We start from the raw sequence: 13,139 nt of genomic DNA, 5'->3' as shown, positions 1-13,139 counted from the left end.
GTTGACAACTGTAAAATCTAAGTGTGGCATATAGTTTTCCACCGTACAATTATTTCAACTTTTCTGTATACTTGAAATTTTTCACTAAAAAGTTTTGGGGAAAAACTGATATTCACAGATTGCCCCCAACCTCAGAGGTTGTGCCAATCCATACCACAACAACAGAAGAGGAGAAGGCCTGTTTCCTCACAGCACTGCTTGAGGTGTGTGTAGACCATCCTTGTTTTGAAAGAGTTTCTTATCATTTTGTTCCAAAATATCTTTTTTAATTCTGAATGAGGTAGAGTCTCTTATTTTAAGTTGTTTACTGCCTATTCATATACATTATCCATTTGTAGGAAATGTTGCTTTCTTATTAATTTGCAAGAGCGTTTTGAATAAAAAAAAATTACCAATGTGTTCAAGATAATACTTCACACTTAGCTATTTGATGTAGGTATCTTTTCCCACATCTAGAATTTATACGTAGTCAAGTTATTTTTCTTTTATGACTCTTCAGTTTTATGTCATGCTTCCCCATTCAGAGATTATTTTTTTTAATTTTTTTTTCAACGTTTATTTATTTTTGGGACAGAGAGAGACAGAGCATGAACGGGGGAGGGGCAGAGAGAGAGGGAGACACAGAACCGGAAACAGGCTCCAGGCTCTGAGCCATCAGCCCAGAGCCCGACGCGGGGCTCGAACTCACGGACCGCGAGATCGTGGCCTGGCTGAAGTCGGACGCTTAACCGACTGCGCCACCCAGGCGCCCCTAGATTATTTTTTTTAAGTTCACTCATGTTTTTGTCTGTATTTTGGGGGGTTTTGTTTCACTTCTTACACTTGAATCTTTGATTGATCTGCACTCTATTTTTGTGTACAGAGTGAAAGAGGGATCCAGCTTTCACTCTTTCTCCCCACAATTGAAATTGTCTCAACATTTTTCCTTGAACGGCTCGTCTTATCCCCACAGATCTGCAGTATCACCTTTATCATTCTCAGAATTCCCATATGCATTTGGGCCTCAGCTGGGACTCAGTTCTGCCCTACTGACCACATTGTCTCCCGCTTGGATATGTTCATTAGTCTCCTGACCTTTCTTTTCCAAGTCTTGTCCCTCTGGATACAACCTCCCCATATCAACTGCCAGAGAGAATTTTAAAAGTATGTCCTGACTATGACACTCCACCGTAAAAACTCTAATGTATATTTACAGAGAAAAAGGGCAAGGTGAAGTTGAGTGTACAGAACTTATCTGTTCAATTACTGTTCAATGAACAACGTTTTGGGGGAAAAAAAAGCTTTTTGGAAAACACTTTTTTAATGATGGTATAATGACTTTTTCATTCCTAAATATACCACATAAAATGCCATAAGAATGATGTTCTGACATGACACATTCATGCAAAAACATACTCACTAATTTACTTAGTAAAGCAGTTTTTAGCCCCACAATTCATAGGAAACAAATGTGAACTGCTCATCTTGTTTGGATAAATTCAAAATGTCTTGTTTAGCATGTACAAGCCAACTGAGACGGCTGAAGGGGTAGTAGCTTCTGTGATTCTGCAGTCTGTTAAAATGTACAAACTATGCCATGTGTTTTGAAGTGCTTTCAGGTTTAGCATTTATTTTTCCCTCAATGTATTTTTTGTGCTATAACTATATTTAAACATTTTTTTAATGTTTATTTCTTTTTGAGAGAGACAGAGACAGAGAGAGAGACAGAGCGTGAGTAGGGAAGGGTCAGAGAGAGAGGGAGACACAGAATCCAAAGCAGGTTCCAGGCTCAGAGCTATCAGCACAGACCCCGATGTTGGGCTTGAACTCGTGAACCACGAGATCATGACCTAAGCCGAAGTTGGACGCTTAACCGACCGAGCCACCCAGGTGCCCCAATGTGCTATAACTTTATTTTTAAAGGTAGTTTGAATGCAAGATAACCACGAGTACCCAAAAGACTGAAGAAACAGTGAAGAAATGGTGAATGAGAAATGTACCTTCTCAATAATGACTCCCTCACAATTATCCTCCACTACTCATCATTAAGTCTTCATTTCCTCTCTTAATGAGGACAGTAAACTTGTATTACAGTAAGTTGTATATGTAAATTATATTTTATATTCAAATTAATTTTTTTGGTATAAACTTGTTTTATCAGCCAGCTAATAAATTTTTCCATCAGTAAAAACTGTTTGGGTATATTGAGCTAGATGGAATGAACCACAGTTTTTCCAATGAAATTGATGGAAATAGTTTTTCCAATTAATGACTTTTCACTTAGCAGCACAGACGTTAAAAACAAATAAAAATCATTAGGCAAAGGATATGTTAACGGACTTTTAAGTAAGGAAGAGAAGGAAATATATACATATAAATATACCGTTCTTCATTCACCAAGAAGATATCAATTTAAAATCTATATGTCTCCATTAACATCGCTTCAAAATATATTTTAAGAATTGACTGAATTAAAAATACAAAAATCCACAACCAAAATGGGAGACTTTAATGCTTTAACAAATCTTTCATCAAGCTACAAAAGCACATTAAAGTATCAATAATGATATAGAAGATCTGAATATCACAACTGACTAACAGAACACTGTACCTAACAATGGTAAAAGAAATATTTTTTCAAATGCCCATGAAACATTTACCCAAATCAAATATATATGAAAGGTCAAAAAGCAAGCCTCAATAAATGTCAATGCATTGAAGTAATTCAGAATAGGTTCTCTGACTACACTGGAATTAAACTAGAAGCCAATAACAAAAAGAAAACTATAATAACTTGAACTTCTCAGAAATCAAGCAATGCACGTCTGCATAAGTCAAAAATGAAATGGCCATGGATATTTTTTAGTGATAATTAAGATATGACAAATCAAAACTTGTGGGAAACAGTTAAGGCAGTGCTCAGAGGAAATGTGCAGCCTTAAGTGCCAATGTTAAAAAAGACAAAAAGCTAAAATCAATGATCTAAGCTTCCATCTCAAAAAGGTAAAAGAATAGTAAATCAAACCCAAAGAAAGTACAGGAATAAAGATATGAGTATGTATCAATGAAATAGAAAACTAACTTAGAGTAGAGAAATCAACAAAGCAAAAGTTTACTTCTAAAAAAGCTTAATGAAACTGATAAACTCTTAGCAACATTGTCAAGAAAAAAAAGAGAGAACACACAAGTTACCAACATGAATGAAAAAGAAGCCATCAGAATAGATCCTAAGACATTAAGAAATAATGAGGATAGTATACACAACTTTATGCCACTATACTTCACAATTTTGTTGAAATAGACAAATTCCTTGAGATAAAGATTTACCACAACTGATGAAAGAAATGCAAGCTGAATAATCTTGTATCAAAAAAAGTAAATCCCATTATTAAAAATCTTAGGAAGAATTCCAACCCAGATAGCTTCACTGTGAACTCTTCCAAACATTTAGAGAAGAAATACCAAACTTACACAAACTATTCCAAAGAACACAATTGAGGGAATACTTTCCAATCATTTTACAGGACCAGAATAACATTGATATATGTTTTAAACGTTTATTTATTTATTTTGAGTGAGGACAGAGAGAGAATCCCAAGCAGACTCCGCACTCTCAGTGCAGAGCCTGACACGGGGCTCGATCCTACAAACTGTGAGATCATGACCTGAGCCAAAATCAAGAGTCGGATGCTTAACCGACTGAGCCACCCAGGTGCTCTAACATTGATATTAAAACCTGACAAGAGCGAAGACTTAAAAAACAAACAAACAAAAATCAGAAAAAGTCTGACAGGAGCCGTACAAGGAAGGACAATTGATAATCTCTCTTGAACACAGATGTAGGAATCCTAAACAAAATATTAGCAAATCAAACCCGGTGACATATAAAAATCATAATACATCACAACCAAGTGGAGTTTTTTCAGAAATGCAAGGGTGGTTTGACATTTGATAATAATTTATTTCTTTTTCACATTAACAGGAAAAAAATCATATGATCATTATGATAGAAGCAAGAAAAAGGCATTTGATAAAATCGAATACTGCTCTGTGATTTAAAAAAATCATAGTAAATCAGAATAGAAGGAATTTATATAATCTGATCAAGAATATCCACAAAAAACCCTCAGCAAACATCATTCTTATTGGTGTGTTATTAAAATCTTTCCCTAAAATCAGGATTGAGACAGGGATGACTACTCTCACCACTTTTACTCAACATTTTACTGGAGGACTTAGAGCAGTGAGAAAAGGGGGGAAAAATGGAGCATAGAGATTAAAAAGGAAAAAAATAAAACTGTCATTATTGGCAGGTGAAACTATTAAGTACACTGAGAAATCCAACAGATCTACAAACACTGAGAATTAACAAGAGCCTTTTTAGCAAGGTTACTGGATACAGAGGCAATATATGAAGAACCACTGTACTTCTATACACTATCAATGATCAAATAAAGAGTGAACGATTTTTAAAGATGTCATTAACAAAAGATAGAAATATCAAATGCTTAAAAATAAGTCTACTTAAAGATATGTAAAACCTCCATGCTGAAAACTATAAAAGATTAGGAGATATTAAAGATGTAGATACATGGAGGAATAGATCATGTTCATGAAGTTAAGACTCAATAATTGTTGTCAGTTACCACTCTATTGATCTATAGCTTCAATAGAATCCTAATCAAAATCTCAGCAAATTATTGGGGGGGAGGGGGGTGTGTTAACAAGCCAATTAAAAATGTATATGAAATTGCACAAGGCAAGAATAGTCTGGCACTCTTAAGGGAGAATAACAAACTTGTAGGACTTGATAACATTACACTATTATTCATCAAGACATTACAAAGTTATAGTCAAGACAGAATTATACTAGCACCAGACAGGCAGATAGACCAGTGGAACAGAGAGTACAAACATATATGATCACCTGTTTTATGACAAAAGTGACAGTGAAGAACAGAGAGGAAAGAATGATCTTTTAAATAAAAGGTGCTGGGTCACTGGGATATCAATATTGAAAAAAATTAATCTTGACTATTCTCACACAATCACACACACACAAAAGTTCTTGCTGGGCTGAAATGTGGATTTAGATAGACTGTATATCTAAATGTGAAAACTGAAACAATAAAGTTTTTAAGGGAAAATGAAGGACCCTGGGGTAGACAAATATTTTTTTCAACAGGACACAAAACACACTAATGTAAAGGAAATAACTGATAGACAGATCTTCATTAAACTTAAGAACTTCTATTTATCAAAAGACACCACTAAGGGTTAATAAAGAGGCAAGACAGAGTGAGAAGAGATATTTGCAACACAAATATCTGACAAAAGATTATCAGAATATGCATAAGATTCCTATAGATCAATAAGGAAAATGCATGTAAGCTAACAGAAAGACGTTTCACAAGAGATTATCCAATGGCTAGTAATCAAAGGCACTCATTAGACTTCAAAGAAAGGAAAATTAGAACCATCATATAATACCACCGCACAACTACCAGAATGGTTAAATGAAAAAAACAAAACAAAACAAAACAAAAAAAAAACCAATACCAAGTGTTGACACTGATTGGGAGCAACTAGAACTCTGCTGGTAAGATACTGCTGGTAAGAATGTAAGTCAGTACAACCCCTTTAGGAAACCATTTGGGAGCATCAACTCAAGTTGAGCATAAACTGAATAGTCACCAATGGAATACTCTACAGCAGTGAAAATAACCTATAACAAGGTGGCTGGATTTCAAAAAACACAGTGTTGGGTGAAAGACTAGGAACAAACCAGATCGTATCATATAATTGCAGTTATACAAAGTTGAAAACAGGCAAACTAATCTATGCTATTGAAAGTTAGGAGAGTGTTACCCTTGGGGGTAACGTAATGAATGACTGGAGGGAGTGATAAAGGGTATTTCTGGGCTGTTAGTCATACTCTGTTTCTTGAAATGGGTGTTAGTGGCATGGATTTGGTTTAATTTGAAAATTCACTAATCTGAATTTGTCCATTTTATTGTGTAATTCAAAAAAGTTTACATAAAAAAATAATCGCAAGTTTCTGAAACACAGTGAATATATAAACATTCTATACGTTAATAATAATATTTCGGAGAGAGGAAAAAAACAAAAACAAAAATTTTAAAACTGCATTGGTTAGCATTGGAAGTAATGAGGGCAACCATCCCTTTACTCTGAAAATTGTTTACTAAAAGGAAAATATTAAGTAGTTTTCTTGTCTTTCCTATATAAATTGAATTTCAGGATCACCAAACAGTTCTAGTTAATGTGGGAAGAATAATAGAATCATAAAAACACAATTTGGCAAGCCATTATACAATAATTAATTCAGGCCATGACCATCAATGGATGAAACTACTAGAAGAAAGTTTGGTAGAAAACTTTACAATTAGACTGACACCACCTGAGCCCACCAGTCAATCTTAATGTCCCCAGGAATACTGGGTCCTCAGACATATGTCCCTCTGAGTGTGACACCATAGGAAGATTATAGGAGCCCTAGACTCTATGTTCCTAACAAGCTCCCAAGTGATGCCCACACTGCTGGTCCTCAGACCACATTTTGAGTAGCAAGTCTTTAAAATACTTTGGCAAAAGAAACAAAAAGGGGGGAGTGAGATAAATCCAGGAAGTATGTCACAACCCCCCGAAAGTTTTAGAGTGTGCTTGCCAAAACAGTTAAATCTGAATTTAATGAAGTCATTGCCACCAACATCCAGGTTTTGGGAAATTCAGGGGATAGAAGACAAACTGCACCAAAAGGAGGAAACACACAAACCCTGAATGAAGCTGTTCTATAAGAAAAGTGACCAAGATCTGCAGTAAAGGAAAGACTTCAAAAAGACACACAAACCAAAAAATTGGCAAGGGGGCCACTCTAGACTAAGAGAGGCACAACAACCAAGTGTAATGTGGACCTCGTTTGGATCTTGACTTGAACAAACTTATTGTTAATAAAAAGATAAACGGAGACAGGAAGATTTGAATGTGGACTGGGCATTAGATAATACCTCAAAATTATTTTTAACTTTGTTAGGTGATTAAAAAAACATTGTGGCTATGTGAGAAAATAACCACACAGCTCAGAAACCTGCACTGAAGTACTTAGGGGTGAAACGACACAATGGTTTTTTGGGTTTGCCTTAAAATAATGTTTCGGAAACATTAAAGTGCTAGTGAATCACCCAAGTTTCTTATTAAAATACAGATTCTGATTCAGTCGATCAGGAGTGGGACTGAGAGCCTCGTCTAATGAGATCCTCAGTGATGCCAGACTGCTGGTCACAACACCAAGTTTGAGCAGCACAGCTTTAATGGAAACCAAAAGGGATAGTGAAATAATGCAGCCAGTGTGACGGTATATCTGGGCGATGGTATATTGAGTTTGTGACTGTTATTTCCTCTGCTTTTGTACATGCTTCAAATTTTGTTCAAAAGTCACCTTCCAGAGGCTCAAGTAGGTGGCACAATGTGAGAGGGCAGTGTTCGAGCTCTCATTTCTCAATTCCCAGGCCCTCTCCCTGAACCCGCACAAAGCAGCCATCTGTACTTTATTTCGTTCCCTTTATACCTCGGCCTTGTCCAGAATGATTTGTGGCAACTCATAAAAGTATACAATGCATTAAGATAAAACTTATTTTGGGGCACCTGGGTGGCTCAGTCGGTTAAGCATCCGACTTCGGCTCAGGTCATGATTTCACGGTTCGTGGGTTCGAGCCCTGCATTGGGCTCTGTGCTGACAGCTCAGAGCCTGGAACCTGTTTCAGATTCTGTGTCTCCCTCTCTCTGACCCTCCCCCATTCATGCTCTGTATCTCTCAGTCTCAAAAATAAATAAACGTTAAAAAAAATTAAAAAATATATAAAACTTATTTTAAAATAAGGAGGCAGGCAAAAGGAAGGAAAATGACACAAAAAGCGGGGTGAACATGGAAGGGCACAATTAAACCAGGAAGGAGGCTAACAGCTAACCTGTGCGTCAGCAAGTACTAGCACTTTCTGTGGTGAGCCCCACTTTGGGCTCTGAACACAGTACAGGTACACAGTGGGTGCCTCATAAAATGATTTCTTGAAAAACTGTATAAATGGATAAACTTCCTTGAAGCCAAAGTAAGGATGAGATGATAAGCTATATTATTCACAGTGTCCACAAAATCAGAGGAAAAACTTATCCCGGGGAAGCAGAAAAAAAACAAAACAAAAAATTTCCCTGAGGATTCTCTTCATGAGACCACTGAATGAATGGGGGCAGAGTGGGGTTAAAAAAAACAACAGCAGCAGCAGTGAATGAACAAACCTACATCCCAAGTTACCCGCAGCTGTTATTCGTGTCCTCCCTGCCATCACCCAAAGTACAATGCATAAAACACGACCAGACCGCAAGCTGTTCCCTGTCTGGGGGCCATGGATCACTTTGAGAATGGGATGAGAGCATCAGAGCCTTCCCCACCCACCCAACTGTATCTATGCCCAAGTCTTACCTCTACTCTACTCCGAGGTGATCTCCTGCCTTGCCATCTTCACCATTCAACTCCTCCAAGAGGCCTTCCTGACCTCCAGACTCCTATCTGGGCCCTCTGTACCCCCTGCAAACCTTCGATCACAAACTGAAACTCTCCTGCTTATCTCCTTGTTTATTTATTGCCTGTGACTCTTTCTCCCACCACCGGTGAGCCCCTCTCGGGGCAAAGACTGGGCGTCAGCCTTGTTCATCATGTCATCCCAGGGCCTGGTAGGTGGCCTACACCTAGTGCGTGCTAGATGAGTGAACAGGGCTCACAGGGACCTCTGTAGCCAACCCATGGATCCTCAAGGGTTCTAGATCAAGACCCTACGTGGGGAATGGGGAGCACTGTTCTCCGTTAATACAGGAGGATTGGGCTCAGGCTCCTTGGCTCATTTTACACCAAGCCCTGTGTTTGTTGGTCAGGCAGGTTAGGGTAAGCAAACTGAGTAGGAGAGAATTAAAAAGTAAGAACGAGCAGCTTCTTCTTGCAAGGAGTGATTAGGAGGCTTTCTTTCCCGTTTTACCGTGTAACTGATAGACATGGTTTGAAACCCCTGAGGTAAGTCCAGTCTCCTCACCTGGGCATCTGCGGCATCTCCCTGCCCAGCCCAGTGCCCCTTCTGCCAGGTGTGCTCTCCAGCCACTTCAAGCTCCTCTACACCTCACTCCCTGAACACCATCCCCATACCTCCCACCTCTGGGCCTTTGCACAAGCAGTTCCCTCTGCCCGCATGTCTTCCTTGCTCTCACCTCTGTCCCGTCTTTGGGGACCTGCTCAGGCACTAATCCAGATTCTCAGCCAGAGTAACTCACTGGTCCCTGAGCCCCCACCACATCCCGCAGTGTCTCTGGCTCTGACTAAATCCTGTCTAGGTCAGAGTGATCTGTGATTAAGTCTGTCTCCCCCCAAAATGTGACCTAATCTGAGTCATCCATGACAACCCCCTAACCACAAAGCCCAGTTCAGCACAGGGCCGGGCCCAGAAGAGGTGTCCTGGAACTGTCAGAGTAGGTCAGAGATTCCTGTTCCCCACCCCACCCCTGGCCCCATTTTTGCTGTTCTCAACTGAGGGATCGTGGAACAAGAACCCTGAGGGGTGGGAAAGGGGAGGAGACCAATCACAGCTACCCTCCTGGAGCACCTGATTCCTTCCAGGCACCACACTGGGTGCTGAGGCTCAGAGAAGTTGAATGATTTGCTTGTGGCCCATCAGCAGATTGAATACTTGTGTCTAGGGCCCAGGTCTGCCTAATTCCAAAGGCTTTAGTAAAAGCTGGAGGCACTGAGGGGTTGGTAAACAGACAAGAGGGTCACGAATGGTCCCAGAAGCTGGGCACAGCTCCCAGCTGTGCCAGCAGCTCACTGAGCCTGGGCAGAGCTCTGGGTTAGATAGTTGGTAATGAGGTCAGCGAGAACCTCCTGTGCAGGCACAGTGGCACGAGAACGTGTGTGGAGGGCAGCACCATATTCACTGAGCTTTCCCAGTTACCAGCACCCACCCTGAGAGCTGGCTGGTGCCTAGGATCTGCCAGCCGTAGGCCACCTTGCTAGAGCAGACTCCCTCCAGGCCCCTGGCATTTTACTTTTGCTTGGGCTGTCCCTAGATCGGGCAACTGCTTCCTTTCCTACTGAAACAGAAAAAATAGCATGGGTCCCAGAGGGAGACGGTCCTGGGTTCAAATCTTGCTTTGCCACCGAGGTACTTAAGGACCTTGGGCTTGTCACCTCACCTGCTTCCCCATCTGTGATAGAGGGCTGTGCTGTGCAGAGCAAATAGGGCAATGCCTGCCCAGTGTCTGACACACCGGAGGCCCAGTGTGGGCGCTGACGTCAGCGTAAAGCCACAAGGGAGGGCCTGTCATGCTCCCTCTGACAGCCTTACCCTCCATCTCCAGCCCCTCTTGTGTGCTGTCAGACATGAGAGCCCAGCCAAACCAGTGTCTGTCACCACACTACCCACAAGGCTGCCTCCCCTGAGCTGTCTCCAGCCACATAGGCCTGCTGAGTCAGAATAAGACCCTCCCTCCATCCTGTCAGCCAGCATTGCTTCCCCCTCAACCATCTATCTTCCCCCAACACACTGGGCATTTTAAATACACATTCTCACGGCACTAGTCTCTGTTTAGCAAACTCGGGCCCAGGGGGAATAGTTTGCCCAAATTTATACTAGGAGCTGGCTGTAGAACTGGGACTAGAGTCAGGTGTCCTGACCCGCCACTCAGAACACCCAGAAGGGCCTTAGGGAAGCTCTTGCCTCAGAGCCGCCTGCAAGGTGCCTGTCCCACAGAGGAGCTCACCTTCAACCCACCCACCCACACCAGTCTTTCACACAGGAGCCTCATCGTCTCGCCTTTCTCCAGGACTCCACCTCCCAACGTGCAAGTCTCACTGTTGCCACCCTGCTCAAGATCTGCTGTGGCTTCCCGTTCCCCTCTGGGTGAGGTCTAAGCTCCCTTAGCCTGGTACTCTGGCCCTCCACACTGCCCACCAGCACCCTGGACCTCTCCAGCCTGACTGCCCCACATGCCCCCCATATATACCCTATAAGCCGACCTCCCAGCCAACGTTGGAGACATCTGGTTCCCAAGTGGCCTACAGTCCACACCTGGCTTGTCCACAAACACCGCACTTCGCAGATGTTTTTCCTCTGCTTGCAATGCCCTTTACCCATCCCCCACGCGGGAGACCTGAAGGAATCCTCAATGGATCTGCTGGCTGGGGCTAGAGGTTTCTCTGTGTGTGAGTGTAGCCGACTTTCTCTTCACACAGGGGACCCAGGACAGGGATTGGTACACGCTCACCCCCAGGGCTCAGCATGTTCTGGCTGGGGGTAGCGGGTGCAGGATAGACAATGTCAGAGCAGACAGCCTTCTGCTCTCACTCAAGTCTTGCCCTGCATCTTCCTGAACAGACTCCTCACGCTCCCCATCTTTGTCCATACTGTTTCTACACAGAAACAACCCCCGCCTCACTCCAGCACTCTATACTTGCCAAAGACCTCCTCCATCCTCAGGGCCACATTGGACACCACGGTCCCCCATCCCTAACAACCAAGGTTTGTCATTATATAATTGCACACAAATATAGGGGCATCCCTGGGGCAGAACCAGGACTGACACCTTCCCACCCCCCCACAAGGGCCCAGCAGGGCCACAGGCCTCAGCCTGAAGTTGGTGCGACAGCACAGCGGGCCCTAGACTTCTGGCTCCTTCTTCACCATTGTAAGGTGACCCGGGGAAGAGAAGTTAAGTGGCTGGGGTCACAGAATGACTCAAGTGTAAAAACTAACCTGGGGATAGCAGGCTGCATGGTAGCAGGATGAGATGGGGCTAGGGGTGTGGGTATGGGTAGCTCCAGCATCACGGTGTGTCTGTGTATCTGTTCCTGACTAGAAAACTCTTTGATAACTGATATTATCTCATCTGCTCCCACAGATGAGAAGTGGACACCACTGTGGGTGGCTTGGGAAGGGTGGAAGATCAGGGTCAGGCCAGGAACAGTCTGGATTCTCTCCAGCCTAGAGAGGCCCAGCCTGGAGTCATTCAAGGCCCTGGACCTGGAGTCATAGTCTGAGGGGGTCCCTCCCACCTTCGCTGCATCTCCTTGTCACTTTCTCAGACTCTCCCCAGCCCTTAAGACTCAGCACCAGTCTCACCTCCTCCAGGAAGCTCTTCAGGATTGGTCCATCCCTCCATCCCACCTCACAGCTCAGAGCAGAACTGTCACAGCTTTATTTCTCCCACTCAGACTGGAGCCGCTGGGGCCTTGCTCTTACACCCTTTCCTTAGCTTAGCCAAGCTGAGGGCTCAGTGACCTCATTGCAAGCCTGCTCCATCTTGCTCTCTGCTGTCCATTGGCCTGGGGACTGTCTAGGCCCCAGAAGGACTTTGATAAATGTCTCCTGGATTGACATTACTGAAAAAGGTGCTGGGGCAATGGCTGGTCATGCCTTAGGCCACAGGAAACAGAGACTAGCAGGAGCCCCAAATGATGCCAGGGTTAGCATCCCAGGCCATGGGGTAGTCTAGAATTTGGGAGGCAGGACAGAGGCCTGAGCTTGAGCCCCATTTCTACTGGTACTTGCTTATAACCCCCGACAGTCACTGCACCTCTCTGGGACCCAGTCACCTCCTCCATTCTGAGAGGGGTCTAGTCTAGTCTAGTCTAGTCTAGACTAGGGGCCAGAGTCTAGTCTAAGCATCTTTTTCAGACATACTTGGTGATGGGGCATCAAAGCCATATGCCATAAAAAGTGTGAGATTTTCTCCACACTATGTGACTGAAAATAAAGAGAAGTCTAAACTGTAAAATAAGGAAAAGGAAGTTCAACAAAGTTTCGACCTTTTCATAATGACTATTTTGAACATCAAATATGAAAATGTGTCCAAAAATGTATGCTTTGCTGGTGCCCTACATGTTTGGCCTGCCTCCTGGTGACCTGGCCCCCAGCTAGATGCTAATTTTGAGTTCCCTCCAACAACGGATTCAGCTTTCTCAGACACTGTCTAGTACTCACTTGCTTGCCCCTGCCCATCCTTCAGGGAGAACTCAGGCTCCCAAGAGCCTTGAAACTGTATCTGCCTGATGTCCATCTCATTCTTCTGTCAAGTTTCTGCCCAATGCAGGAGACCCCTGG

At 42.7% G+C, this 13,139-nt stretch overlaps 1 protein-coding gene across 9 annotated transcripts in view; it reads right to left on the bottom strand.

Annotated features, from left to right (window-relative positions):
• Positions 1 to 13,139, bottom strand: part of ITGAE (integrin subunit alpha E) — a 73,260-nt gene that overhangs the window by 49,312 nt on the left and 10,809 nt on the right. The window lies entirely within an intron of this gene.

Source organism: Leopardus geoffroyi, chromosome E1 (assembly GCF_018350155.1).
Source record: "Leopardus geoffroyi isolate Oge1 chromosome E1, O.geoffroyi_Oge1_pat1.0, whole genome shotgun sequence".
NCBI classification, from domain to species: domain Eukaryota; kingdom Metazoa; phylum Chordata; class Mammalia; order Carnivora; family Felidae; genus Leopardus; species Leopardus geoffroyi.
The sequence above is the reverse complement of the archived record's forward strand: the minus strand, read 5'-3'. Positions and strand labels throughout refer to the sequence as shown.